The sequence below is a fragment of the Halichoerus grypus genome, chromosome 11, assembly GCF_964656455.1.
Source record: "Halichoerus grypus chromosome 11, mHalGry1.hap1.1, whole genome shotgun sequence".
Classification (NCBI taxonomy): Eukaryota; Metazoa; Chordata; class Mammalia; order Carnivora; family Phocidae; genus Halichoerus; species Halichoerus grypus.
In genome coordinates this window covers 68,617,824-68,644,787 of record NC_135722.1, presented here as the reverse complement: position 1 = coordinate 68,644,787, position 26,964 = coordinate 68,617,824, and the positions used below count along the sequence as shown (strand labels likewise).

The 26,964-nt window shown below is 37.1% G+C and overlaps 1 long non-coding RNA gene across 2 annotated transcripts in view; it reads left to right on the top strand.

The window, feature by feature from the left end:
* The first annotated feature begins 1,658 nt into the window (after window positions 1–1,658).
* LOC118542007 (uncharacterized) overlaps window positions 1,659–26,964 on the top strand; it is a 272,540-nt gene continuing 247,234 nt past the window's right edge. For both annotated transcript variants that reach the window (XR_013442513.1, XR_013442512.1), the window contains exon 1: window positions 1,659–1,952. This is a non-coding gene — a long non-coding RNA (uncharacterized LOC118542007). The remainder of the gene's footprint in view (window positions 1,953–26,964) is intronic.

Sequence of the window (26,964 nt, the reverse complement as noted above, 5' to 3'; positions counted from 1 at the left end):
ATACCCAACTGCCTCATATATAAAAAACCTAACTCTTGAGCTCTGATTCCTTCCCTGATTCAATAAATGATGACAGTCAAGTTTCTTAATCTTAAAACATTGTTATTATTGAGAACTCACCTTTCCTACTTTCAATCATAACTAAGCCCTGTTTAGTTAACCTCTGTATTAGTGTTCTTTTGCTACTATAATAAATTACCACAAATTTAGCAGTCTAAAACATCATCCATTCCCCCAGTTCTGAAGGTCAGAAGTTGGGGTACAGCATGGCTCAGTTGGTTCTCAGCCTAGAGTCTCACAAGGCTAAAATCAAGATGTTGGCAGGGATGAGTTTCCTTCTGACAGTTCTGGGGGTGAATCCTTTTCCAAGCTCATTGAGACTGCTGGCTGAGTTCAGTTCTTTGTGGTTACAGGACTGAGGTCCCAGTTTCTTTGCTGGTTGTCAATTGGGTGCTAGTCTTTGATCCTAGGGATTGACAGCATTTCTTCCCATGCCTTCCATAGGGCCCTCTTAGCAAGAGTGGCTCCAGTGCCCCCTCATGCTTTGATTTCCTCTGCATTCCCCTTCTGCTGCCTCCCTCTGCTTCTAGCTGGAGACAGTTCTCTGCTTTGAAAGGCCTTATATAATTAGATTGAGTCCATCTGGATAATCCAGAATATTGTTCCCATCTTAAAGCCAGCTGAGAAATAACCATAATTGTGTCTGCAAAGTCAATTTTGCCATGTACTGTAACATATTTACAGATTTTGGGATTAGGGTATGGACTTCTTTGGGAGGACATTATTTTGCCTACTACATTAGGCAAACAGGTAAATATTTTATTACACATAGATAGTAGCATTGTTGCATATTAAGAATTGTAGACACTAGAGCTGGACCTCTTGGGTTCTTTTACCTATTGGTTATCACCTTGGACATTATTTAACCTCTCTAAGCTTCAGTTTCTTCACCTATAAAATGGAAGTAATAATATTGCTTACCTCATAGGATTTTTGGGAAAATTAAATGCATCATGGTATTAAAGGTTTTTAGAACAATGCCTAGTACCTAGTAAGTGCTATGCTTAATCTTGTCTTTTATTACAAACTGATACTTAGCATGAAGGGAAAATGTGTCTTGTAAGAAACTGGTGGAGGGGACCAGTTTTCTAATGAGCAGTCAACAAAAATCTCCTTAACCTCAAAACTGAACAATGGAAGCTATAAAATGACATGACTTGAGTGGCAAATTTTAGAGCACTCTGACAGCTCTGTGGGAAGGGATTGGAAAGGGCCAAGCACAAAAGCAGAGAAACTGGTTAGAAGTCCATGGGATCAGTGCACACGAAAGACTGTTTTGGGGCAGTGAAAATAAAGAGGATTGAATAAATTTGAGATATATTTTTGAAGGCTGTGGTAGGCTGAATAATGTCCTCACACAAAGATGCCCATACCCAAATCTCGGGAACTTGTGAATATGTTATGTTACATAGCAGAGAGGACTTTGCAGATGTAATCAAGGTTACTGACCTTACTGACCTTAAAAATGGGGAGAATTATCCAGGTGGGTCCAATCTAATCACATGAGTTCTTAAAAAGAGAGAACCATCTCCAGCTGGAAGCAGAAGGGGCGGTCAGAGGGAGGAGGTATAAAAAGGGGCCAGAGATTCCAAGTTCAAGAATGGTGTGGCAGGCTGTTGCTGGCTGTGCGTCAGCAGGGCTTGTGTGCTAGGACTGGAGAGACACCTGGAGAAGTTCAGAGAGGCCTCCAGTCGACAGCCAGCAAAGAAATGGGCCTTGGTCCTACAGCCACAAGCAATTAGAGTCTGCCAACAATCTGAATGAGCTGGGCAGCGGATTCTTCCCAAAGCCGTCCAATAAGAGCCCAGCTGGATGATACCTTAATTTTGGACTTGTGAAACCAGGAGCAGAGACACCAGCTGAGCCATCCTGGATTTCTGAACTACAGAACAGTGAGTAACATTTTTTTTCAGGTCTTTTTTTTATTGTTTTGTTTTGTTTTAAGCCACTAAAATTGCTCCTTGTGGTAATTTGTTATGGCAGCAATATGAAACTACTGCATTTATATATTAATATCAGTTTCCTTCCTAGACTGTGAGTTTTATAAGCGCAAGGATTGTTCAGTTCAGCACTCTATCCCAGAGACCTAGACCAATGCTTGGAATGTAGTAGGTGCTCAATAAGATTTTGTTGCAAAAATGAGACAACAAAAATTTATATAACTTGCCTAAGGTCACAAGTTAATGTTTGAACCAGGCCTTGAGCTCATGCCAGAATATCATATATTGCATGCAATTGTTTCGAACACTGGAGAGCATGTATAAAGTCTCTGACACAGAGTTGGCATTCAGTAGCTATTAAATCCTCCATTTCCTCTTAATTATCCTGACCCCACTTCAGACTGTCCTCATTATACTTCTGGCTAATAGTAGTGTCCTAACGGGTTTCACTGACTCTAAGCCCTCGCTCTTCCAATCAATTTCCTGCCAGATTAATATTCCACAAACACATTAGGTGAGACAATATCTTTGCAAGAACAGGGCCAACTGTAAAGCCTCTGTGTTATTACTATATTATTACCATCCCTCCTGCTTCTCTACCACATTAAATCTGCTGAGCCAAGCTTGCAAGGCACTGGTCTCACAGCCACGTCCCCTGTTCTCCCAGACTTATTTCTCCCCATTCCTCAGTATGCATGATCATGCAAGCCAAGCCAACTCTTTTCTTTTGGAGAAACAGCCATGACTCACTATTGCCCTACACCTTTGCTTATCCCCTTTCTGGCTTCACTTTCTAAATATTGCCCCAGCCCTAGCTTTAAAGCCCAACTCCTCGGGGCGCCTGGGTGGCTCAGTCTTTAAGTGTGTGCCTTCAGCTCAGGTCATGATCCCAGGGTCCTTGGTTCGAGCCCCTCATCGAGCTCCCTGCTCGGCAGAAAGCCTGCTTCTTCCTCTCCCACTCCCCCTGCTTGTGTTCCCCCTCTCTCTGTGTCTCTCTCTGTCAAATAAATAAAATCTTTAAAAAAAATAAAAAAATAAAGCCCGACTCCTCCTCACCAAGTTTTCCTTAACTACAGTAGCCATTGCTGCTCTCTGACTCTAAATTCCCACAGTACTGAACTCTGATCCATGTTCTTTTGCACTTACTTAGTCTATTCCACAGTCCTAAACTGAGTGCTTTTGACATTACAAACATTGAGCTTCCCATAAACTGTGACCTTTGCTCAATACTATTTTGGATATGGCTTTTGGTTGGTTGGTGAGTGTGGGTATGAGTCTTGTCTTGCCAGCTCTGCAGTAAACCCCTCACAGAGCCTCCTAAGAAGCTAAGTGCTCAGGCTCTGGAGTCAAACAGGCTGTGTTCAAATCCCACGTATCTCTTACTAGCTGATTGACCTTGGGCAATTTACTTGATTTCTCTAAAACTTAAGTTCCTCATCTATAAAATGGAGAGAATAATGGTATACTTCACTGGATGGTGGTGGTTGTGGGAAATAAAAGGAGGTAATTCATGTAAAGCTCTTAAAATATTCTCTGGCCTATATGTGTTTGATAAATAATATCCACTGTAATTTTGTATTACTACTTTAACCACTATTCTGTATCTCCCACAATGTCCATTACAATGCTGAGCACATAGTAGGTGTTGGTAAATATCCCTAACTAAATAATTACTGAAAAATGAGCTAGATTAGATAATCTATCAGAGGAAAATCAAAAGGAAAAAAAAAGGTTCAAAGGATTTTCGGTTGAACTGAGCATTCAATAGAAAGAAACCAAGAATTAATTTGGGAGATGAAGACAGCCACAAATTATTCCAGTGTATTGATCAGTCAGACTAAGGAACAGGGAACTCATAATTACAGGGTAATTTTATTTTTTGAACATTTTAAATTATTAAACTGTGTTTTCAGTAAAATTGAAATTCCAGCAATAGAGCAAGGAGGTAATAGGACCTTTATCCTCACCCATCATGATTCTCACTGCTCAGGGGTACGTCCTATGAAAAATTTGTCTGGTTTTCCCAAAATTTTCTATGTGTGCCAGTCCTTCCTTTTCCAATCCTCCGTTTCCTTATTTTGAGAATGAGTCCAATACAACTTTTTGTAGGAGTGTTCCAAAAATTTAATTAAGTACACAATATTATATCCAAAGTTAATTGAAGAATAGCATAACTTTATAGGCATAGAGGCAAAAGAGCAGAGATTTGTTGGAGTTCAGAGTCAAGGTGAATCGGAGATTAATTCTCATGAAGGTATTAAGTCTCAAATGTATCTTTAAAGATTATTATAGAGCATGCTCTTTCCTAAATCCATTTAAATGATTGCACTGTTCAAACAGAAGGTTGTAGATGGATTAGCTTTTAAAAATGTTGAGAAAGAAAATAAATATGTGCATTTATAATCATTCATCACGAAGTCAGCTTGCCAAATTTAAAGCATGTTGTTTGGTAATCAGAAAAGCTGATGAACAAATTGGGAAAAAATTTACAGAAAGAGGAAATGAATAAGCAATTACTGGAGAATGGGTAACAAGAGTAGATGAGGAAGTAGAGCTTGGAGGCTATGCCTGTATGCACATGATGGGCCTCTGTAGTGTGATTGTCCAGCACTTGCCCTCTGAGCAAGAACAACCTAGTGAACTTCCCCTGGCCACCACCTCCACTGGCAGAACAGCAGACGGAGAGTATAAGGGACTGTCATAGCTTTCATTTTCTACCATGTATCTTCACCTCCTCTTGCCCTGTTTTACGCTCTGGACGTCTACTTTGCCTCTCAGTGTCGTTTGACGATGATAATAAAGCCTGGTGGTGACAGCAGTGATGATGGCAGGAGTTTAACTCCAGGACTATGAATGGCAGACTAGGAATTTACATATGCAAGAAATTACCTCTATTTTATTCTTCTGCATCCAAACCAAATTTCTATTTCAAGTGGACAATTCCTCCAAGTCCATTTGAAATCTCCCCCAACTCTTTCCCCAGGGCTGTGTCTATGTTATCACACACACAGTGACAAGGCAATGGGGTGTAGGTGGGGTGGTCTTCAGGATTCATCATTCTTTCAACCCAGCTTCTATTCCTGTCTGTAGATCCTTCCGATACTCCTAAGCCATCTGGGAATAAAAAAAGAACCTCCCTGGTGCTCTCTCTCACCCTTTACCATTTCTAAGACTCTGTTGGGTACACAGGAGACCTGCTGCACCTGCCCACCAGATGCCTGAGCTGTGTTAGACCTGTCTGTTTAAGCACCAGCCTGTGCTATGCTCAGGAGGCAGTAACAGCCTGTCAAGTTGTTCTCACACTTTGAATATCTTCTCCTTAAACCACATGTCTCTAAAGTCCTCTCTCAGCTTCCAGCTGGACAGAGTTTTCCTTTCAAGAGTTCATGTGATTAGACTAGATTGAACCTCCCTGGATAATTCAGGATAATTCAAGGAAATCTCCCCATCTTAAGGTCCATAACCTTCATTACATCCACAGAGTCCCTTTTGCCATGTACATAATCCCAAACTCTAGAGAATCAGGGTATGGACATTTATGGGGTGTGGGTGGGATTACTTAGGCTACCACAACCTCCAAAATATACCTCAAAAATGTTCATTTATCTTTACCTCCATTGCCCCAAATCAGTCTTTCATTTGGATGGTTTTCATAGACTTCTCTGTTAACCTGCTTTTTTTTCTTGCCCTCTTCCAATGCCTTCCCACATAGCAGTCCAAGTGATCCTCTAAAAACGTTACTTGAGTCCTGCCACTCTATAGCTCCCATTATTCTGTAGTCTAAGTTCCTCATTCTGACCACAGGGACTTGTGGGCTCTGATAGCTTCCCCCCCCCCCCCACTTAGGCTTCTTTTTTTTTTTTTACACTCACTCTACCCCTTTCTCACCAGGATGCAATCCCAGTGACCTGCTTGGAGTCACTCAGATCTCTAAGTATTCACTCATCCCCATCTCTGCCCATCTAGAATTCTCTGCCTGGGCTACTTCCTACATTACTGTACTCCTCTCAACAGCCTGCCTTGGTGGTCTCCTTTTCTTCTTTCAGTTCTGCAATAAAAAGAGCTTTATGTGGGCCACCATTAAGAAAATTGGTCCACATCTCTCTGGGATTTCTATAGTTCTTTCTCCCTCATGGGGAGACCATGTCTAGAAGGCAACATAAAAATTCTCCCTTACCAAGGGCCCCACTTTTACTCTAGCATGTCCTTAAAGTTTTCCCTCCCTTCCTGTGTCCAGATGCTGTCTAGTTTCCATGGTGGGTTGCAGGACTCTGAGACTTCGTGTTTTCTGTGTTCCATGTTTCTACAGGGCTTATGCTTTAAAAACTCCAAAGTACTTTTCTCTAAGTTTATTAGAACTTCTCTCCCCTGATGCAATGGAAGATATGGTCCACATGTCCATGAATAAATTACAGGGCAACAAGTTTGATTGAAAAATAAATCTGTTAACATTTGAAAATATCATCCTGACATTATGATAAAAATCATGAGAAATAACTACCATTCACTGAGTACTTACATACCTATAACTCTACTACTAAATATTACAGGTTTTTTAATCTTCAAAATAGTCCTGTTACATAGGTAATATACCATTTTATTGATGATTAATCTGAGATTTCAGTAAGCTAACAATGCTATTTTCAATGATTTCTAATCAGAAAGATCATTGGCTCCTTTCTGGCAAAGATGTTGATTTTTTTTTTTCCATCTGCTTTGGGCAATTGTCTTTTTTGTTCGTTATAGGTGCTGCAACCCTCTTACCCATTAATGACTTTTTCTCTTGGAATTTGAGGAAAAATCTTGAATGCTTCCAGCTTTTCCCATGAATAACAATTCCCATCAAACATATTAGAGCAGGTGGTTTGAGAGTACAGTCACCATGCAGCATTTATGGAACTTAGAAGACCTGAGTTCAAGGATCATAGAAAGACAGGATAAAGCAGTGATGATTAAGCAGTCAGTTCTCCAAGAGGGAAGTCATGTTCAAATCTGGGAATCTGGGGACATTGAGGATCAAGAATTATTTGAAAGAGCTAGAAAGATAAGGGAGCTGAGGCAATGCCTTTTTTAGGTGTAGGGTCTTTAGAGGGATTACTCAGGGTGTCCCACTTAGCATCACCCAGTCCTCAAAGAGCCTTGCTTCTATATCCCCAAGGAGTGTCCAGGCTTGATACTAACCATGCTGAATTCTCTGAGAATATTATGTGGTGCAGACCTTGAGTGACTTATAAGTAGAAGCTTTTGGATCTAAACAAAGAGTCACAGGGCAGAGAATACTTCTCCTACCTTTACTTTCTTAACCTGCTTATATGTTTTATGCCAGCAGGGAGGGATGCAAACCCACTATCTGTAGCACAGATGGGAGATAGTCATATAGCTTAAACATTTTTAACTGCCAAGCATAGCTGGGTGGGGATTTAAAAATGTATATCTGCCTTAAAGTATCCAGATGGAACTAGATCAAATATCTAATAAATATAATAGTTATTAATAATGAATGAACAAGGCATTCTGAATATCTAAGCAACAATGTGAAAATTTGGAAACTAAGCATGCTTTAATAACAGTTTTAAGAATTCTTTTGGGACTTAGCATCAAATCAACAAAAATTTCTGTTTTCATAATTTGAAGTCAGTGATTTAAAAATATTTTTAATGTTCTATTTTGGAAGAATTTTGATTTACAGAAATGTTGTAAAGATAGTACAGGAAGTTCCCATATATCCCTCACTTCCCCTAATGTTAATTGTAAATTACCATGGTACCTTTGTCAAAACCAAGAAACCAACACTGTTAAATTACTCTTACCTCAGCTCCAGGCTGTATCATCAGTTTTTTCACTGAAGTCCTTTTTCTGTCCCAAGTTCCAATCCAGGACACCACACTGCATTTAGAAGCTGCTGGATTTCAATCTCCTCTTTTCCCTCTAGAAAGCTAACTATAGCAGACAACCTATTTCTTCATTATGTAAGGTGCAGTTTACAGCAGTTTCTATATGTTGCTAGAACTTGTTTGGAAAGAAATGCATTCAATCTGCTGATGAGTTTTGTCTGAAGTTTTTCAAATAATTCTTGCCTCCAGATGAACTGATTATTTTGATAGTGGGCAGACAGACTGAATATCAAATTTTCTGAGATAAGTCAGTATATGGCAGTAATATAAATTTAGGAATTTTTTTATTTCCTGATTTAGACTAGAGCTTCTCACCCATTGACTTTTTCCTAAATCAACATTACCATTGCTTCAGATTAATATATTTTCGGTCCGGGGTCAATAAAAGAAAAAACTATGACTACATTTTTGCTATTATGGTATGTGTTAGGATATTTCCTTAAGAGTAAATAATATTTAAAGCAATCTGACCAATCATGTCACTCTCAATTAGATTTTCCATAGAGTATTTCTTAAAATCTTTCCAACTAAAGACTACTAATGAGAGAGCGAATCCAACTCAGACCTTTGAGATTTGCCAGCTTGTTATAAGAGCCTTCCAAAAGTTAAAAAAAAAAAAAAATCTTTGAAGTCTTTAGCTTTGACTTAAAAATTCATATAAATTTTGCATTTTACTCCATGATGTATTTGCATTTGTCTTCATATAAAATTCATGTTTTAAATTATTTACTCACAAGTCAAAACTGAGTTCTCTTTATCCTGTGTTTTCATAAACCACCTTGTATACTGATGGTTGGGAGGTATAGATGTCCCTTCTCAATGAGCAGAGCCTGTTGATGGAAGTCCATGCTAGTCAAGGTGTTTATTTTATCACAGCCCCATTTAACCTCTTCAACCAAATCTCTTTCTACAAACAATATCACGATTTCTACTCAGGAGAAAAAGGTCTTAATTCCAGGGCTTAAGTCTTCATACTTCTGGACTAATAAATATATGCTTCCCTCTGTCTTCAATGTCCTCCCCACTTTATTCACTTACCAAATCCTGTGTATGGTGAAGAAGTTACACAGGCCTTGGTGTCCAGGAAACTGGCCATCTGGGTCCATTCTAGACCAACATGGAAGGTAGTCTTTCCCACGTGGTCTTGGCATTTAACCTTCTAGTACTTCCACATCTTAGCCAAATGGCCTTGAACAAAAACTTCACTAAGACTTAATTTCCAAAAATGTTAAATTGAGATTGAGAATAGTAGCTGTCCTTCAGACTTATCATGGGAATTAAATGGTATGGTGCATGTGAAGCATTTAGCTAACTGTCTGACCCATAGTCACAGCTCAGTTATTTTATTATTCTATTTTAAGGCTCATTTCAAGTGTCATTTCTTTGTCTTTTTTCCATGGAGAATTAATGGTCTTTTTCTTTGGGTTTCCTGCATTTTTTTATTGAAAAAATACATAAAAAGTGGATTGTCATAGGTAAATCAGCATATGCTTTTAAATAATAAGATTATAAAACAGCAGGTGCCTAACATAACAATAAAAAATAAAAAAAAACAACCCTACATACCAGGAAAAAAAAAAACAGCAGGTGCAGCATGCGTGTGAGAACCATGTTAACCATGGAATGTTTTCTTTCCATATCTCTGTATTTTTCAAACTTTGTACGATCTGCATTAAGTTTAGAATCTGAAATGAAGAAAACAAGGTAATACTGTTTCAAACATCCACATTACATTTATTTTTATCAAAGGAACACATGCACATAGTTTCCTTTCCTTCCACTCCCTATCTACTGACAGGAGCATATCATTTTCAGATCTTTTCATTGTTTCTCCCATTATTATGCTTAGATATTTCTAAATAACATGCATATGTTGTTCCATCAGTTTTCCATCTTAAGCCTCTATTGGCTTTCTAGTATGGGCAGTCTTGGACCACTTATCTCTTGATCCACAATCCAATTTCCCAATATCTTTCTCCATCTTCTCAATATAGTTATATCACAGGATTTTTCATTAAATCATTATATCACATTGTTATAACTATGTTAAGTATAATTCATAGCTGTATGATGTAGTTTATTATGTTTATTTTGTATATTTTGGTTCCCTGGAATTAATGATTGTTTGTTGAAAGATTATGTACCTATCATTGCTTCTTCTCAAACTCTCCCATGAAAGAGCCAATTAGTTCTTAATAACAAAGGCATCCAATGGTCCTTCCCCCACCCCCACCCCCTTGGAAATATCTTTCCTTGACCCCCTTATCCTTTAGCTCACTCAGGACTGCTTCCTTTCTAGGCCTCTCTTATGGACTGAATTGTGTCCCCCTAAAATTCATGTTAAAGCCCTCACCTCCAGTACCTCAGAATATGACTGTACTTAGAGGTAGGGCCTTAAAATGGGTAATTAGGTTAAAATGAGGTTATTAGCATGGGACCTAATGCTATCATTATCTTGTATTTCTACCTTTATTTTTTGAATCCCCAAATTTTATTATTATCTGTAGTCAGTGTTTGTTGATACACAGCCACATACTTACTACTTTCTTTGCTTTTAATTGCTTCTTGTGATTTTATCTGGGAGAAATTTCCTTCTGCCTTAAATACACCCTTAAGAATTTCTTTTGTGTGGGGGCTATTGCTGGTAAAGCCTTTCAGTTTTTGTCTGAAAAATGTCTTCATTCCACTTTTGTTTTTCAGAGATACTTCTAATGGGCTTAAAATTTTAGGATGCAGTTATTTTTTCCCAATACGTTGAATATATCAGCCTGATTTCTATTTTTACTCCTAAGAAATTGGCTCCCTTTTTTTCCCCACTACTTTGAAAGTATTCTATTATTTCTACTTGCCTGCTTTTAAGATGTTCTCTTTTTCTTTATGGTCCTGTGGTTTCACTGAAATGTATCTAGGATCATTTTTTTTTTTTTTTTTATCCTGCTTGTTGATTTATTGGGCTTCTTAAAAATGGAGTTGTTTCTTATTTGTCCCAGAAAATTCTGTCAAAATTCAGTCCAGTATTGCTTCTGTCCCTACTTTTTCTCCTCTCGGAACTCTGAGATGTATGTTAGATGTTCTTACATATCTGTATGTATCTGTATCTCTTTGCTCCTCTTTTGTATATTCCATGTCATTTCTTCCTACTGGTTCAAGATAATTTCTTCAGATCCATCTTCTACTTGACTAATTCCCTATTCTTTTCTAATATTTTGTTCAACCTACCTGATCAACTTTTGAGCTATTTTCAATCTGGTCATTAATTCTAGTTCCTTTTACCTGGACATATTTTTAAACTTGTCTTATTTTTTAAAGCATATTATTTATTGCAAGCATAGTTATTTAAAATCTGTATCTGATGATTTATTCTGATGATTTGGTAAGACTGGATCTGCCGTCTGTTATTTAAGCTGGTTCTTATTAATGGTACCTTGTTTCCTTGTGAATCTAGTTTGTTTTACTTTTTTCATGAGCTTATTTTTTTTGGAGTTTTATCAGGGAAATTCTTTGTGGCCTGGGATGAAGGTGAGTACTACATAGGTGATTGGCCTTTGCTTTTGCCAAATGCTGGACCACTCTAAATATGTGACTGGGTTTCTTTTGAATCAGATGGTGAGATTATAGATCAAAAACCTGGGTGAAGGCTATGTTATAGTTCTCAGTTCTCGCTAGTCATTTTTCATTTGGGATTCATGATCAAGGTTCAAGACAAATAACCTTTCAGTTCACTGAAAGAGACTTTATTGGTTTTGGTTCTACATCATCCTTATACTGAAGAGGTCCTATTTATACTTTTGAGGCCCTACGTTTAGCAGAGAAATCTATTTGGCTCCCTGCTTTTGGTAGGCTTTGGGCTTTTTTCCTCTCTCTTTCATTCCTTGAGTCCATGAAAACCAGAACTCAAGTTCATGTAGTTTGCCAGTTGTCCTCAGAGTGAATTCCAACTGCAGAGCTCTACTTAGTTCAAATTGCTATTCTTTATTGGTGCCTCATCTGGGAATTCCTTATGTCCTGAGAGGTTATTAGCGCTTAAAATTTATTTTTAATATCTTATCCAGGAGTTTTAGAATACTTGAGCAGGGAGGGTTGATCCAGGAAACTAACCTTTTATATTATCAATAAGGACAGTCCTGCTAATGCTGGTACCACATCTATCAATTATCATGTAGTGAATGTATTTGCTGATGTTTCTTTCTTCCTACTAGACTTGGGGATTCATAAAGACAGTTGTTCATCTCAGTGACTGGCTTATAAAGGGACTCAGTATATATTGAATAAATATTAGTAAATTCTACATCAAATTACATTTTTCTTGTCTTTTTATTACTTATGAAGCACATTTCAACTTATAATTAGGATAAGGTAAGACATTGGAATTTGAAATTTCATTGGTTTAGGTACTATTAAGTGTTTGAGTTCTTTTTTTATTGAGATATAATTGATATATATAACACTAGTTTAGTTTCAGGTATGCAACATAATTTTTTTGTGGCATAGCATACAGGAGAAATGTATTAATTTAATTATTAAATTCAGCATATTACCTCATTAAAATCCATAACAAATACAAACCAGTTGCCTTCACAGTATAAAAACAAAAACAAAATAAAAAATCCTGTTATATAGCAGTGACTTTTTATTGTCTCATTTTTTGGTGGCCTGTTGCTATGGAAATCTCCCCATCTATCTGCAGACATGAATCACTGGGTAGCACTACATCTGCAGTGCTGCAGTGTACCATATGGCAAATTTACTGCAGCCAAAGGAGGCAAGTAAAAACTCCTTCCACAAATGAATTTACCACCTCAAAGGTTGAGGCAACTGTTAAGTAGGCTACATTGTCTGTTTCTTGACAATACCAAAATTTGCAAAGATATTTGTATTGAACAACTGAACACACAGGGGGCTAAGCTGGTACTTGGAATGAGTAGTCTAAAGGGCTGCTGGGAGGACCACTCCATGAGAAAATGTCCAATCTGAATTGGTAAACACAGCCTCTACCCATCTCAGTTGTCTGTCTCCACCTGTGTCCAGTTCATCTGTAGTGTTGACAGACTACTATTGATGTTTAGGTCTATAGCTACAAATCTATAGCTCTTGGAAAACAACTCAATATGGGTTTCATAATAACTTTAACCTATGTTTGGATAGATGGATGGTAGAATTGGGAAGTAAATTCTTTTTTCTTTTTATTATTATGTTATGTTAATCACCATACATTACATCATTAGTTTTTGATGTAGTGTTCCATGATTCATTGTTTGCATATAACACCCAGTGCCCCATGCAGAACATGCCCTCTTTAATACCCATCACCAGGCTAACCCATCCCCCCACCCCCCTCCCCTCTAGAACCCTCAGTTTTTTTCTCAGAGTCCATAGTCTCTCATGGTTCGTCTCCCCCTCCGATTTCCCCCCCCCTTCATTCTTCCCCGTCTGGAGTTACAACTGGTGTGAACAGATGATGGCTACCCTTTATGGACTATCACACATGCTAGACTTTTATCTAAGTGTTTTACTGACATTATTTGATTTTTTTTTTCCCAACATTCCTACCAAGATAGATATGATCCCCACTGGACCTATAAGGGCCCTAAAGTTAAAAGACACTAATTTGTCACTTATACTTTGTAAATGTGATGTGAAGTTCAGGTTTTGCTGCAATTCCATCTGACTTCAGAGCTTGTTCTCTTGTCAATATATAACAATTTCTCTTCCAGACATGTGTACAAAGAGCAAAGGTCAGCTTTGTACTCTAGAGTCAGATTGGCTGGCCGATAAGTCAGCTCTACCTTTTACTATCTATGTGCTTTCAAGTTACTTAACCTCTTTTATCTTCAGTTTTTCCATCTGTAAATGGGGGTAATGAAAGTACTTACCAAGGAGGATTCTTGAGAGAATTAAATGACCAATTGCATAGGGCCTAGTAAGTACTAGGTAAGTGCTTAATAAGTGTTAATTACTATCACTGTGTTCATTCACTAATTTTAAAATACAGCATACTAGTTTGGGATATACAACGATGTGTATTTTTTTTTTTCCTTTTAGGGCTGTAGTTCTCAAACTGTGGTTCCCAGACTAGCAGCATTACCATCAGCTAGGAACTTGTTAGAAAAAACAAATTAGCAAGTCTTATCCCAGATACACTGAATAAGAAACTCTAGAGATGGAGCCCAGCCATCTGTGTTTTAACAAGCCCTCCAGTGATTCTGATTCACGCCAAAGTTGGAGAAGCATTAATGTGGGAGAAAAAAATGTTGTCTTTCCCAGTTTTACCCAAGGCCAACTCTGCTCAAAGGATGTTATTGGAACGAATCCCAATAGAATCAATTCCCATATCTTCAAATGGATACTGCAATCATTTTGTTCTATGATCCCATCTGATCACTAATATTCTTGATTAAGAGTTAATCATTTTGTCTTGACTGTATTTAAAATGATCAATTATTTTATAATGATTTCCTCTTGTGTGGAATGAGATGTAATGTTGTGATTATCACAGTCATTAGAAGACACCACTGGAATTTCTCCACGGTTGAAGCAGGCAGAATATTTGAGGTGCCCCTAAATATAGGCTAGTCTCATTTTCCATGAGAAATTAACATTTGATTGTTTTATTTTCTGAGTAGGAATTATTTGAATCAATTTTGTAAGGCTTTTTTGAAGTTTCACATTGTGAAGGTTCATAAGTAGAAAATGACACTTTGGCAAAGTTTCAGATTCAGCCTGCTTCAATGCAGGAACAAAACTCAATGGATTTGAGCCTTGGGAAGATTAATTTAACGCCATCCTCAAAAATGAAAATTAAGCTGTTTATCTTACAAAAGTCAAAAGAGAGGAAATGAAGTTAAGATCATTTTTATCAAGATTTTTAAACAAATAAGAATGCTTAAATGGTTTAAACTTCCCTAAATTTTTTAAAGCCATTTACCTTTCCTAAATCTCTTTCCTTAATCTATAAAACAAAGAAGTTATTTCAGATGATCTTTAGGTTTTTCTGTTTTTTTTCCCCAAGCTGTCAGAAAAGAATGGTGCAGTGAATACATTGAAAACTATCATTTGCATTGAGGAATAGAAGTTTAATTCCTTTGGCAGGCTTCTGGAGTAGACCCAACTCTAACTAGATAAAAATTTTAAGCAAGGTCTTTTGAGATTTCTACAAAAAACTATCAGTTTGGTAGATTTGATAGCAGATCCTGGAACTGCTGGCATCTAGTGGTTATGTAGAAGATTTTGACTTGAGCAGATGGAAAATCCCAGTTAGGTTGAGGTTGTTAACCTGTCTGGCAGAACTTCAATATTTTATGTGGTGTATAGGTATATTATATTACCTATCTCATAAAGTTCTTATAAGGATTGCATAAGGTTATAAGTGTTAATAAACCTAATGCTTGATTCACATATAGAAAGAGCTCCACATACATGTTGATATTGTTCTAGCACTGCAGTTTCTAAACTCTGTCATGTATCAGAATCACCTGGACTTGTAATTAGTTTAAAAAATAGATTCTCAGGTCTCCTTCTAGAGGTAAGGTGGATCCACCAAACCTGCATTTTTAATAAGCTTCCTAGGTGTTTGGAATATAACTCATCCTAGGTATTAGGATTTTCCAAAGAAACAGAACCAATAGAAGATGGATATTGAGGGAGAGTGAGAGGGAAAATTTGATTTATTTTAAGGAATTGTCTCATGTGATTGTAGGAACTGGCAAATCCAAAATCTGTAGGGCATGGCAACAAGCTAGAAATTCAGAGTTGATGTTGCAGTCTTAAGTCTGAACTCCACCAGGGCAGCAGCCTGGAAATTCAGGCAGGGTTTCTATGTTGTAGTCTTTAGGTGAATTCCTTCTTCAACAAACCTCAAAAACAAACAAACAAACAAAAAACCCTCAGTCTTTAGCTCTTAAGGCCTTAAACCGATTAGATGAGGCCCACCTATATTATGGAGACTAATCTGCTTTACTCGGAGTCTACTGACTTAAATGTTCCTCACAACCTAAAAAATACCTTCACAGCAACACCTTGTTTTTGATCAAATAAGTGGGTAAAAGGAGAAGGAATGATGAGGTTGGATCAGACCTGGAAGAAGTAGGGAGAGGTGTTTTGTTTTGGTTTTGGGGTTTTTTTTTAAGCATAAAACTCAAGAGCAATGTTGTAACCTTTTTGAAGTTTAAGCACATGGAACCTTCTTCTCAATACCTACATATAGCTCGAGAGACATGGAAGACTATGGGGGTGTAGGAAGAGTCCCTGAGTGGTTTAAGGACTATGTAGGAGCTGAAATAAGAAAAGGCAATAATATTTACCTTATGGTATTAGTATGTACTTTTAATGTTCTAAGTGTTGCTGCTACTTACAAGTAAAAACAAAAGCATACAATGGTGAAAGACAAACACAGAAGCTAACTCTAGTGCCCAGTCACTACTCAGGGGCTGGAGCCATGATTAGATGGGTCAAATGTTGGCAAGAAGGAGCCAAACTAACATTTTGGAGCCCCTGTCATTCAGAAACCATGTAGCTGCATCATAAAGAGTATCTTATTTAATTCAAACAACTTTTTGAGGTTTTTGCAGATGAGACACTTGAACCTCAGATTCCTCAGGTAAATTGCCTGGAATTATACAACTTTTCAGTAATAGATCCGTAATTCAGAGCCAAGTCTCTCTGACTAGAAAAGCCATTCTTTCTCTGCTTCCTTATTCTGCCTTTGGAAAAGAGGAAAGAAATGGGAGTCATGAGGTAAGGTGCTGTGTCAAATTTACACAGACTGCTTCTGTCCAAAGTGGCCTCTTAAAAAGACCAGGATTCTGCATTCCTTACAGTGCCTATTAATCTCCTACAGTAGCTCAGCCTTGTTGTCCCAACTCCCTGTGGACAAGTGAGTGTATCTGTGAAAGCCTTGGGCCTGAGATCTTGGGCTCCTAGATTTGGTTTGTAGGAAGACTAAGACTGCACTCTGAGCTGCAGAGCTGGAAGACAAACGTGTGTGTGTGTGTGTGTGTGTGTGTGTGAGAGAGAGAGAGAGAGAGAGAAGGGGGGGAGGGAGGGGGGAGGGGGGAGAGAGGAGGGCAGAGAGGGAAAAGTTACCCGGGTTGAAACCTATATTAAAATCCCGGCAAATAGAACGAAAGTGCCGATTCAAAGGAGTGAGAAAATATCCAAGTCTGAAGCTGTGAGAAAGAAATGAGGCTTACCAAACAGAGCAAGAGGCATGAGCACAGAGGGGAGAGGGTGTATGTAGGTATTTGAAGCCTCCTGAGTAGTCAAAACTTAAAAATAGAATCAAACACACTGTGTTTCAGTCCTTGCTCTCCTGTCACTTAAAAGCTGTATGACCTTGGACAAGTAACTTAGACTCTCCAGGACTCCAGTTTCTTCATGTGTAAAATGGATTTGAGGTTGAATGAACTAATGCATGTAATCTTGTATCCATAAGTGCTCAATAATTTGCAACTACTTTTCTTAATTATTATTAACCATAGTTGAGAAAAAAAGCTATGAGTTTCGATATGTTTGAATCTTCAGAAGCCACATTTGACACCATGTTCTCCCAGAAGACCTTTGGAGATATCATTTTGCCTTCTTTCCCTAATGTTAGAGATGGCAAGACAACAGAGAAGAAATGACCTGGATCTCACAGGGCCCTGGGTGGAGCAAGAGGATAGGTGACTGTCACAAGTATCTGCTGTGCTATACAGAAATTCATGTTCTGGAAGGAAGCTAAGCTGGAAGAAATCAAAATTTGTTTCTCCACCAAAAGAGTTAAGAAGTCAAGGCTCATAGCCAAAACCAAAAAACTGGAGGAACAAGGAAAGCTGACAGTGAAGAGAACACGATTTCAAGAGTCAGCTAAAATGGATCCCCAAGATGGGATGACCAGAGTGGATTTGGTAAGGTTTTAAGAGGTTCTGGTAAGTGTTTTGGTTTTGGTTTTGGTTCTAAACCAACCATTTTACTTAAAAGAACAAGAACAGCATAGACAAAAAAGGGGATAACTGTTAATATCTAGATTGTGACTTCCTGAGGGAAGTGCCCCCACTTTTTTAAGTAGGCTCCATGCCCAGCATGGAGCACAACACTGGACTTGACTCACAACCCTGAGATCAAGACCTGAGCTGAGATGAAGAGTTGGACGCTTAACCGACTGAGCCACCCAGGTGCCCCAGAGAGGGCATTTCTCTTTAAGAATCATGTCTGAATGCAAACATTGGATCTTAAACTACCACTCAAGACTTCTTAATCCTGGAAGTGGAAAGAGGCGTTTGGCAACTATTGGCCTCTATCAAATCTCAAGACTCCTTCCTGGGGGCATAAGCACTTGCTGGTGCTCACATACCCAAAGTACATTCATTCCCTTCATCAGGGCAGATGAACCAAGGACTCGCTTTTGGATTTTTGTTCTCTACTTTCCCCCTCTTGGTTACCTGCCTCCTGGAAAGGGAGGAAGAGCAGTCTTAACCTTGAACATAACAAATTGATTTCACCTTGGGACTGGCACAGTTCTCCATCAACATACTGTGCTACCTTAATGCCTGGGTGGATTTTGAAGGGCTTGGAAATCTTCCTTCTCATAACCTAACCAAAACTCATCGCTTGAATAAATTCCTCTGAAGTTTCTCAAATGGTCTTTTCTGCTGTTGTTACTGGACTAAAGGATATGAAGTAACATCTGCGTTCTCTTAGAATTAAGGTATCTTACAGAGACATAAAATTTTTCCCCATAACCCCCTCTTCACTGCTATGTTATTAATATGAGGTGGAAAAAGAACTATGGCTTTGGCCATGGTTGGTGAGAAACACTGGGTCTTTCTTTAATAAAAGCTTGCATTTTTTTTGCTATAAAATGACATTGCTTATTTTCAGAGAATTTCTTTTGAATATAGCCATTAAGTTTGTTTTTATCCATTGGGGGAAAAAAAGAAGAGCCTGGTTACAGTTCCTGTATTCAACAAGACCATTTAGAATCCATGATTGGCTATATTCCTCTAATTTGTAGGGGATTAATTTACTGCTGACCTAAATTCTTTAATAGTGGCAAAATAAGAATTGTTTCCAAGCAACTAGAAATTACTGACATGAGAATTCAATGTTTTAGCATTTTGCACAAAAGCCATGAAGTCTATTCTGCTGATCAAATGAATGGAGGATGCATGATGAGAAGCCTAGGACCTCTGCAAGACCAAAACATGGGCTTAAGAGTCAAGCACACACAGCCCTATTTACTGAGAAATCCCAAAATACCCTCTATAATGTTATTGTTATTCTGATTGAATATAAGTAATAGGTGTACATAGAATATTTCCCCAATAAAAACCTGCAACTAAATGTCATCTTCAGTCTTACAAATTGTCTTTTTTTTTTCATAGCCTAAATTTTCATATATCTGTAGAGCGGATTAAATGAGACAAAATGGGCTCAGGCCAGTGCTAAATATACAGGAAATACTCAACACCACTTCATGGGTGATCTAATCATTAATGATGGAGGGGTGAGGTCGGCCTTAGGGCAAATCAGAACCTCACCAAGTTTAATAGAAAGTTAATGCACTTAGCAAAAAAGACTTTTAGGGTTTTTTTGTTTTAAATTTGAGTGTCACTGATAAGGTCAACCCTCTTCATTTTACAAATGAGAAAATGAAGTTGTTTGCCCAAGTTTAGGGGTGGTAAATTTGAAATCTAATTCCTAACTGCTGAATTCTGCTCTACTTCATAGTGAACACTACATAACCAATACGAAACTCTCTAACAACCTCCAGGCTCATAGTTTGATCTATGGCAAAGCATTGGAGCCAGATTGATCTGAAGTTCTAGGAGGATATAAATGTATATATTTTGTAACAGAAACAAAGTAACCTCAGATGACTCTTTGGTAATTACTACCTGATTAAGCCAGTATTTGAAATTGTACACCTTTCAACTTCTCCCAAATTTCCATCACCTCTCATGTATGAAAGACCACCATGATGTTTCTTACATTTGATGAGTCTTGGGTATTTATAACATAGTAATAGTAATCCTTTAGAAAAGGTACTGTTAGAATTTTTAAAACCATAAATATAATCTCTGGTGCCTTTTCCTTTTCTCTGAATTTTAAAAAGCAATAAAATGGTAAATTCTTGATTAAGGCAGCCAAAATGAAGGAACAATTATATGGAAAGCCAGAGAACAGAAGAAAGAATTTTCACAGGGGAAGTAAGACCAGCAGCCTCTAAAATATTCCAAGAAAGTGGGAAATGGAGTGAGCATTCCAAATAGAGGGTCTAGCACTCAAAAGAGGTACAGACCAGGTGATTCTTGAGAATTAGGGAAAGAAAATATTTGTGAAGAGATAAGAAGAGACCAATCCTTGAGTTTGGTCTTGTCATCTCTATTCAACATGGTAGCATTGAAAATTGGGAGCAGATGGGTATATGATCCTATTTGCATTTCAGAAAGAAAGATTCATGAGTAGACTTTACTTACTATCTTGATCTGTGCTAATAGAACTTTGCCTTTATCACAGTAGAAAAAATAGAACCATTGAGTTCCAGAATGATTCATAACAAAGGTATAGCTAAGACTAGATAGCCTCCAGCTTTATGATTACTGGCTCATTTAAAATAAAATCTGAGCTCTATTTTTTACTCAAACCTCCTCTGTGTCTATATGTTAATAGGCAATCTAAATTTTTCAGAAATTCTGAATTATTGATGGAAAAATGTTTTCATTTTTGTTTTTTTTACATGTCTGAGAGGTGACAGAAATTGGGCAGGATTTGAAAATTAGGCATAAAGTAAGCAGGATTTGAAATAGCTTATTCAGGCGGCAACTCCAGTAAATATCTGAATTCTTTTACTTTTACATACAGAAGAGATAGAATATGTAAGAAATGGATAAATCTATGTTTTCTAGTTAATAAGAGTAGGAAAAAGTTTGGGAAATCAATATTATAATTAAAATTATTTTAGGGGCTCTTGGGTGGCTTAGTCATTTAAGCGACCGACTCTTGATTTTAGCATAGGTGGTGATCTCAGGGTCGTGAGATCAAGCTCCCCATAGGGCTCCATGCTAAGTATGGAGCCTGCTTAGGATTCTCTCTCTCCCTCTCCCCTTCCACCCCCCTTAAAATAAAACAGAAGCTATTTTATTTTCTGGTCTTAGTTGTCCTCCAAATTTTTAAGCAGAGAAGATGGAAATAAAGGATAAGAGGACAGAAAAATGAGTTTTGGAAATAGACAATTTAACTTCTTGAAACTTTTTTTCCCCCAGAGCTTTCACGATAGGTAATTTCCATCCCTCTGATTAATTCTTTTAGAAAGTACTATCATTGATCCACTGAAAACAAAGAGTCTGCCCAGGTTGATGTGAACATATGTCTTGATTTGATAATAAGTCCAAATTCATACCCTTTCAACGGGATGCACAAAGTTAGGGTAAGCAAGAGTCTGAGGCCCCAACTTGCTACTGTGTTGCTGGAGGCACAGCTTAGCATTATCCCAGGCTGTAACTTTGGTTCAAGACCAAGAAAAGATTTAGTGTCTATCACATTTGAAAGTTTTTTGTTTTGTTTTTTGTTTTTGTTTTTTTTTTTTACATCTAGGATTGAATGTGAAGATTCTTTTGTAGTCTGGGCAAAAACAGTAGTTCCATCTTTTTTAGGATTTCCTAGTAAATCTTTTACATCCTCTTCTATTCAAAACTTCAATATCCTTATATTTTATTTTATTTTTTATTTTTTTTAATTTATTTATTTGACAGAGAGATAGCACAAGTAGGCAGAGTGGCAGGCAGAGGGAAAGGGAGAAGCAGACTCTCTGCTGAGCAGGGAGCCCGATGCGGGGCTCGATCCCAGGAGCCTGGGATCATGACCTGAGCTGAAGGCAGCCGCGTAACCGACTGAGCCACCCAGGCGCCCCCCTTATATTTTAGATATGGCTCTGGTGAACAGCATAGGACTGAGTTTTGTTCTTATTTTTATCCAATCTGGAAATACTTTTCTTTAAGTTAGATCAGATGCTCCATCTATATGAAATGAAATTACTCCTATGTGTGTCTAAACCTATTGTTGTATTATGCATGTTGTTTTCATGCTAATTCTGTCTATATTTTTTTCTCATTCATCTTCTATTGGACTGATGACATTTAGCACTCCAATTTACCAACTCCCTCTACTAGTTTAGAGCTTATATGCTTCATATCTGTTATTTTCATGATTAACTTTTAGCATGCATCTTTATTAAAGTTTAGTTTTAATTGATATCTTTATTTTCCTCCAAGAAAATGTGAAGAATTTAAAATGTTTTAATGCTATTATTTCTCCCGATGGATAGGATATTGTTGTCATGTATTTTAATGATACATGTGTAAGAATATATTAATACTCATGTTTTGTGTATATATGTATATAGGTATATTCTACAAAATTATGAATATTTTATGCTTTTCTTTTAGAGTCATCCACCATTTTTATGGTTTCATTTGCTCTTTTTCCTTCATATATTTCTGAGCTTTTCTTGGCATAGTGTTCATACAGCCTCAACTACATGTTGAGAAATCTTACCAGACTGGATCTACTGGATGTAAACTCTCACTTGTTTCTGTTATAATAAAAAGTGTCTATTTTGCCTTCATTCATAGGAGATACTTACATTGTACATAGATTTCCAGACTGTCAAATGCTTCTTTTCAGTATATTGAAGACTAAATTGCACTAATTTGTGCTTCCAATGTAACATTTGTGAATTTAGCTGTTAGTTTAGTTGTTGCTCTTTCAAAGGTAGTCTGGCTGATTTTAAGACTTTTATCTTTTTTTACTGAAGTATAGTTGATAACAACATTGTATTAGTTTCAGGTGTACAACCTAATTTAATAGTTGATAATTCTATACAATACTCAGTGCTCATCACAGTAAATGTAGTCACCATCTATCACCATACAACTTCCCACAATATGATTGACTACATTTCCCATGCTGTACTTTTCATCCTCGTGACTTATTTTATAACTGGGAGTTTGTCTCTCTTAATTCCCTTAGCCTATTTTACCCATCCCCCCACCCACTGTCCCTTTGGCAGCCACCAGCTTCTTCTCTGTATTTATAAGTCTATTTTGATTTTTTTAAATTCACCTGGGGATTTTTTTTGTTTGATTTTTTCAATTCTACACATAAGCGAAATCATATGGTATTTGTCTTTCTCTGTAAAGCTTATTTCACTTAGCATAATACCCTTTAGTTCCATCCATGTTGTTGCAAATGGCAAGATCTCATTCTTTTTTTATGGCTGAGTAATATCCCATTGTGTGTGTGTGTGTGTGTGTGTGTGTGTAAATTTTATACATATATAAAAAATATACATGATATATACCACATTTTCTTTATCCATTCAGCTATTGGTGGATACTCAGATTACTTCCATATCTTGGCTATTGTAAATAATGCAGCATTCAACATAGGGCTGGGTATACCTTTTCAAATGAGTATTTTCAGGTGTTTTGAGTAGGTAGAGTGGGAGTGGTAAATACCCAGTAGTAGAATTACTGTATCATACGGTATTTCCATTTTTAATTTTTAAAGAATCTCCATATTGTTTTCTAGAGTGGCTTCACCAATTTACATCATTCCCACCAACAGTGCATGAAGAATCCCCTTTTTCCACATCTTCACTCACACTTTTTATTTATTGTCTTTTTGATACTAGCCATTCTGACTGGTGTGAGGTGATACCACATTGTGGTTTTGATTTGCATTTCCCTGGTGATTAATGATGAACATCTTTTCGGGTATCTGTTGGCTATCTGTATGTCTTCTCTGGAAAAAAGTCTGTTCAGGTCCTGTGCCCATTTTTTAATCAATATTTTTTTTTGGGGGGTGTTGATTTGCAGAAGTTCTTTTTGTATTTCAGATATTAACTCCTTGTTGGATATAAGTTACAATTTCTTCTTCCATTCAGTAAGTTGCCTTTTTTCTTTTGTTGATGGTTTCCTTTGCTCTGCAAAAACTTTTGATTTTGGTGTAGTTCCAACAGTTTATTTTTGCCTTTGTTTCTCTTGCCAAGAGGAGTCCTATCTATAAAAACATTGCTAAAGCCGATGTCCAAGAGATTGACGCCTATGTATTCTTAGAGGCTTTTTATGGTTTCAGGTCTCATATTTAATCCATTTTGGTTTATTTTTGTGCATAGTATAAGAAAGTGGTCCAGTTTCATTCTTTTACATATAGCTGTTCCATTAGCCCAGCACCATTTCTTGAAGACACTATCTGTTCCCATTGTGTATTTTTGCCTCCTTTGATCTAGATTAATTGACCATATAATTGTAGATTTATTTTGGGGCTCTTTATTCTCTTCCTTCAAGTTCTGTCTGTATTTGTGCTAGTACCATTCTATTTTCATTACTATAGTTTTGTAGTATAGCTTGATCTGGGATTGTGATAACTTCAGCTTAATTCTTTCTCAGATTGCTTTGGATATTCAGGGTCTTTGTGGTTCCATACAAATTTTAGGATTATTAGGTCTAGTTCTGTGAAAAATGCTATTGGTATTTTGATAGGGACTGCATTGAATCTGTATATTGCTTTGGGCAGTATGAATATTTTAACAACACTTCTTCCAATCCATGAACATGGAGTATCTTTTAATATTTTTGTGTTGTCTTCAATTCCTTTCATCAATGTCTTATAGTTTTCAGAGTATAGGTCTTTCATCTCCTGGGTTAAAATTTTTCCTAAATATTTTGGTGCATTGTAAATGGGATTGTTTTCTAAATTTCTTTTTAGCTTTTCCATTATCAGTGTAAAGAAACACAACAGATTTCTGTATATTAATTTTGTATCCTGCAACTTTACTGAATTCATTTATTCTGATAATTTTTTGGTGGCATCTTTAGGGTTTTCTGTATGTACTATTATGTCATCTGCAAGGAGTGACAGTTGTTTCTTCTTCCTTACCAGTTTGGATAACTTTTTTCTTGTCTGATTGCTGCAGTACTTCCAATATTCTGTTAAATAAAAGTGGCAAGAGTTGACCTTTTATCTTATTCCAGATTTAGAAGAAAAGCTTTCAGTTTTTGACCATTAAGTATGATGTTAACCATAGGTTATTCATATATGCCCTTTATCATATTGAGGTATGTTCCTTTAAACCCACTCTGTGGAGAGTTTTTTATCATAAACAGATGTTGTATTTTGTCAAATGTTTTTTCTGCATGTACTGGATGATCATATTCTTATCCATCCTCTTGTTAATGTGGTGTATCACATTGATTGATTTCTGAATATTGAACCATCCTTGCATCCCTGGAATAAATCACACTTGATCAAAACAGATGATCTTTTTAATATGTAGTTAAATTTGGTTTTCCTGTATTTTGTTGGGGATTTTTAAAATTTTTATTTTAATTCTAGGATAGTTAACGTACAGTGTTCCATTAGTTTCAGATGTACATATAGATTCAACAATGCTATACACTACTCAGTGCTCATCATGGTAAGTGTACTCTTAATCTCTTTCACCTATCTCACCCATCTCCCCACCCACCTCTCCTCTGGTAACCATCAGTTTGTTCTCTGTAGTTAAAAGTATGTTTTTTGAGTTGTCTCTTTTTTTCTCCATTTGTTTCTTAAATTCTACATATGAGTGAAATCATATGGTATTTGTCTTTATCTGACTTATTTCACTTAGTATTATACTTTCTAGATCCATCCATGTTGCGAATAGCAATATTTTATTTTTATGGCTAAGTACTATTGTGTGTGTGTGTGTGTGTGTGTGTGTATGAATCTATATATTGCTTTGGGCAGTATGGACATTTTAACATTTCTTCCATTCCATGGGCATGGTGTATCTTTTAATATTTTTGTGTTGTCTTCAATTTCTTACATCAATGTCTAATAGTTTTCTATAGCTCTTCTTTATCCATTCACCTCTTCTTTATCCAATCATCTACCAGTGGATACTTAGTCTGCTTCCATAATTTGGCTGTTGTAAATAATAATGCAATAAACATAGGGCTACAGGTATCTTTTCAAGTTAGTGTTTTTATATTTTGGGGGTAAATACCCAGTAGTGGAATTACTGTGTCATATGGTAGTTCTATTTTTTTTTTAATTTTATTATTTTATGTTAGTCACCATACAATACATCATTGGTTTTTGATGTGGTGATCCACGATCCATTGTTTTCATATAACACCCAGTGCTCCATGCAGTACATGCCCTCCTTAATATCCATCACCGGGCTAACCAATCCCCCCTCCCCCCTCCCCTCTAAAACCCTGTTTGTTTCTCAGAGTCCATAGTGGCTCATGGTTCATCTCTCCCTCCAATTCCCCCCCCCCCATTTTTCCCTTCCTTGTCCTAATGTCCTCCATGCTATTCCTTACGTTCCACAAATGAGTGAAACCATATGATAATTGACTTTCTCTGCTTGACTTATTTCACTTAGCATAATCTCCTCCAGTCCCATCCATGTTGATGTAAAAGTTGGGTATTCATTCTTTCTGATGGCTGAGTAATATTCCATTGTATATATGGACCACATCTTCTTTATCCATTCATCAGTTGAAGGGCATCTCGGCTCTTTCCACAGTTTGGCTATTGCAGACATTGCTGCTATGAACATTGGGGTACATATGGCCCTTCTTTTCACTACATCTGTGTCTTTGGGGTAAATACCCAGGAGTGCAATTGCTGGGTCATAGGATAGCTCTATTTTTAAATTTTTGAGGAACCTCTACACTGTTTTCCAAAGTGGCTATACCAACTTGCATTCCCACCAACAGTGTAAGAGGGTTCCCCTTTCTCCACAACCTCTCCAACATTTGTTGTTTCTTTCCCTGTCCATTTTTGTCATTCTAACTGGTGTAAGGTGGTATCTCAATGTGGTTTTGATTTGAATTTCCCTGATGGCTAATGATGATGAACATTTTTTCATGTGTCTGTTAGCCATTTGTATGGCTTCTTCAGAGAAGTGTTTTTTCATATCTTCTGCCCACTTTTTGACTTGATTATTTGTTTTTTGGGTGAGTTTGAGAAGTTCTTTATAGATCTTGGATACCAGGCCTTTATCTGTAGTGTCATTTGCAAATATCTTCTCCCATTCT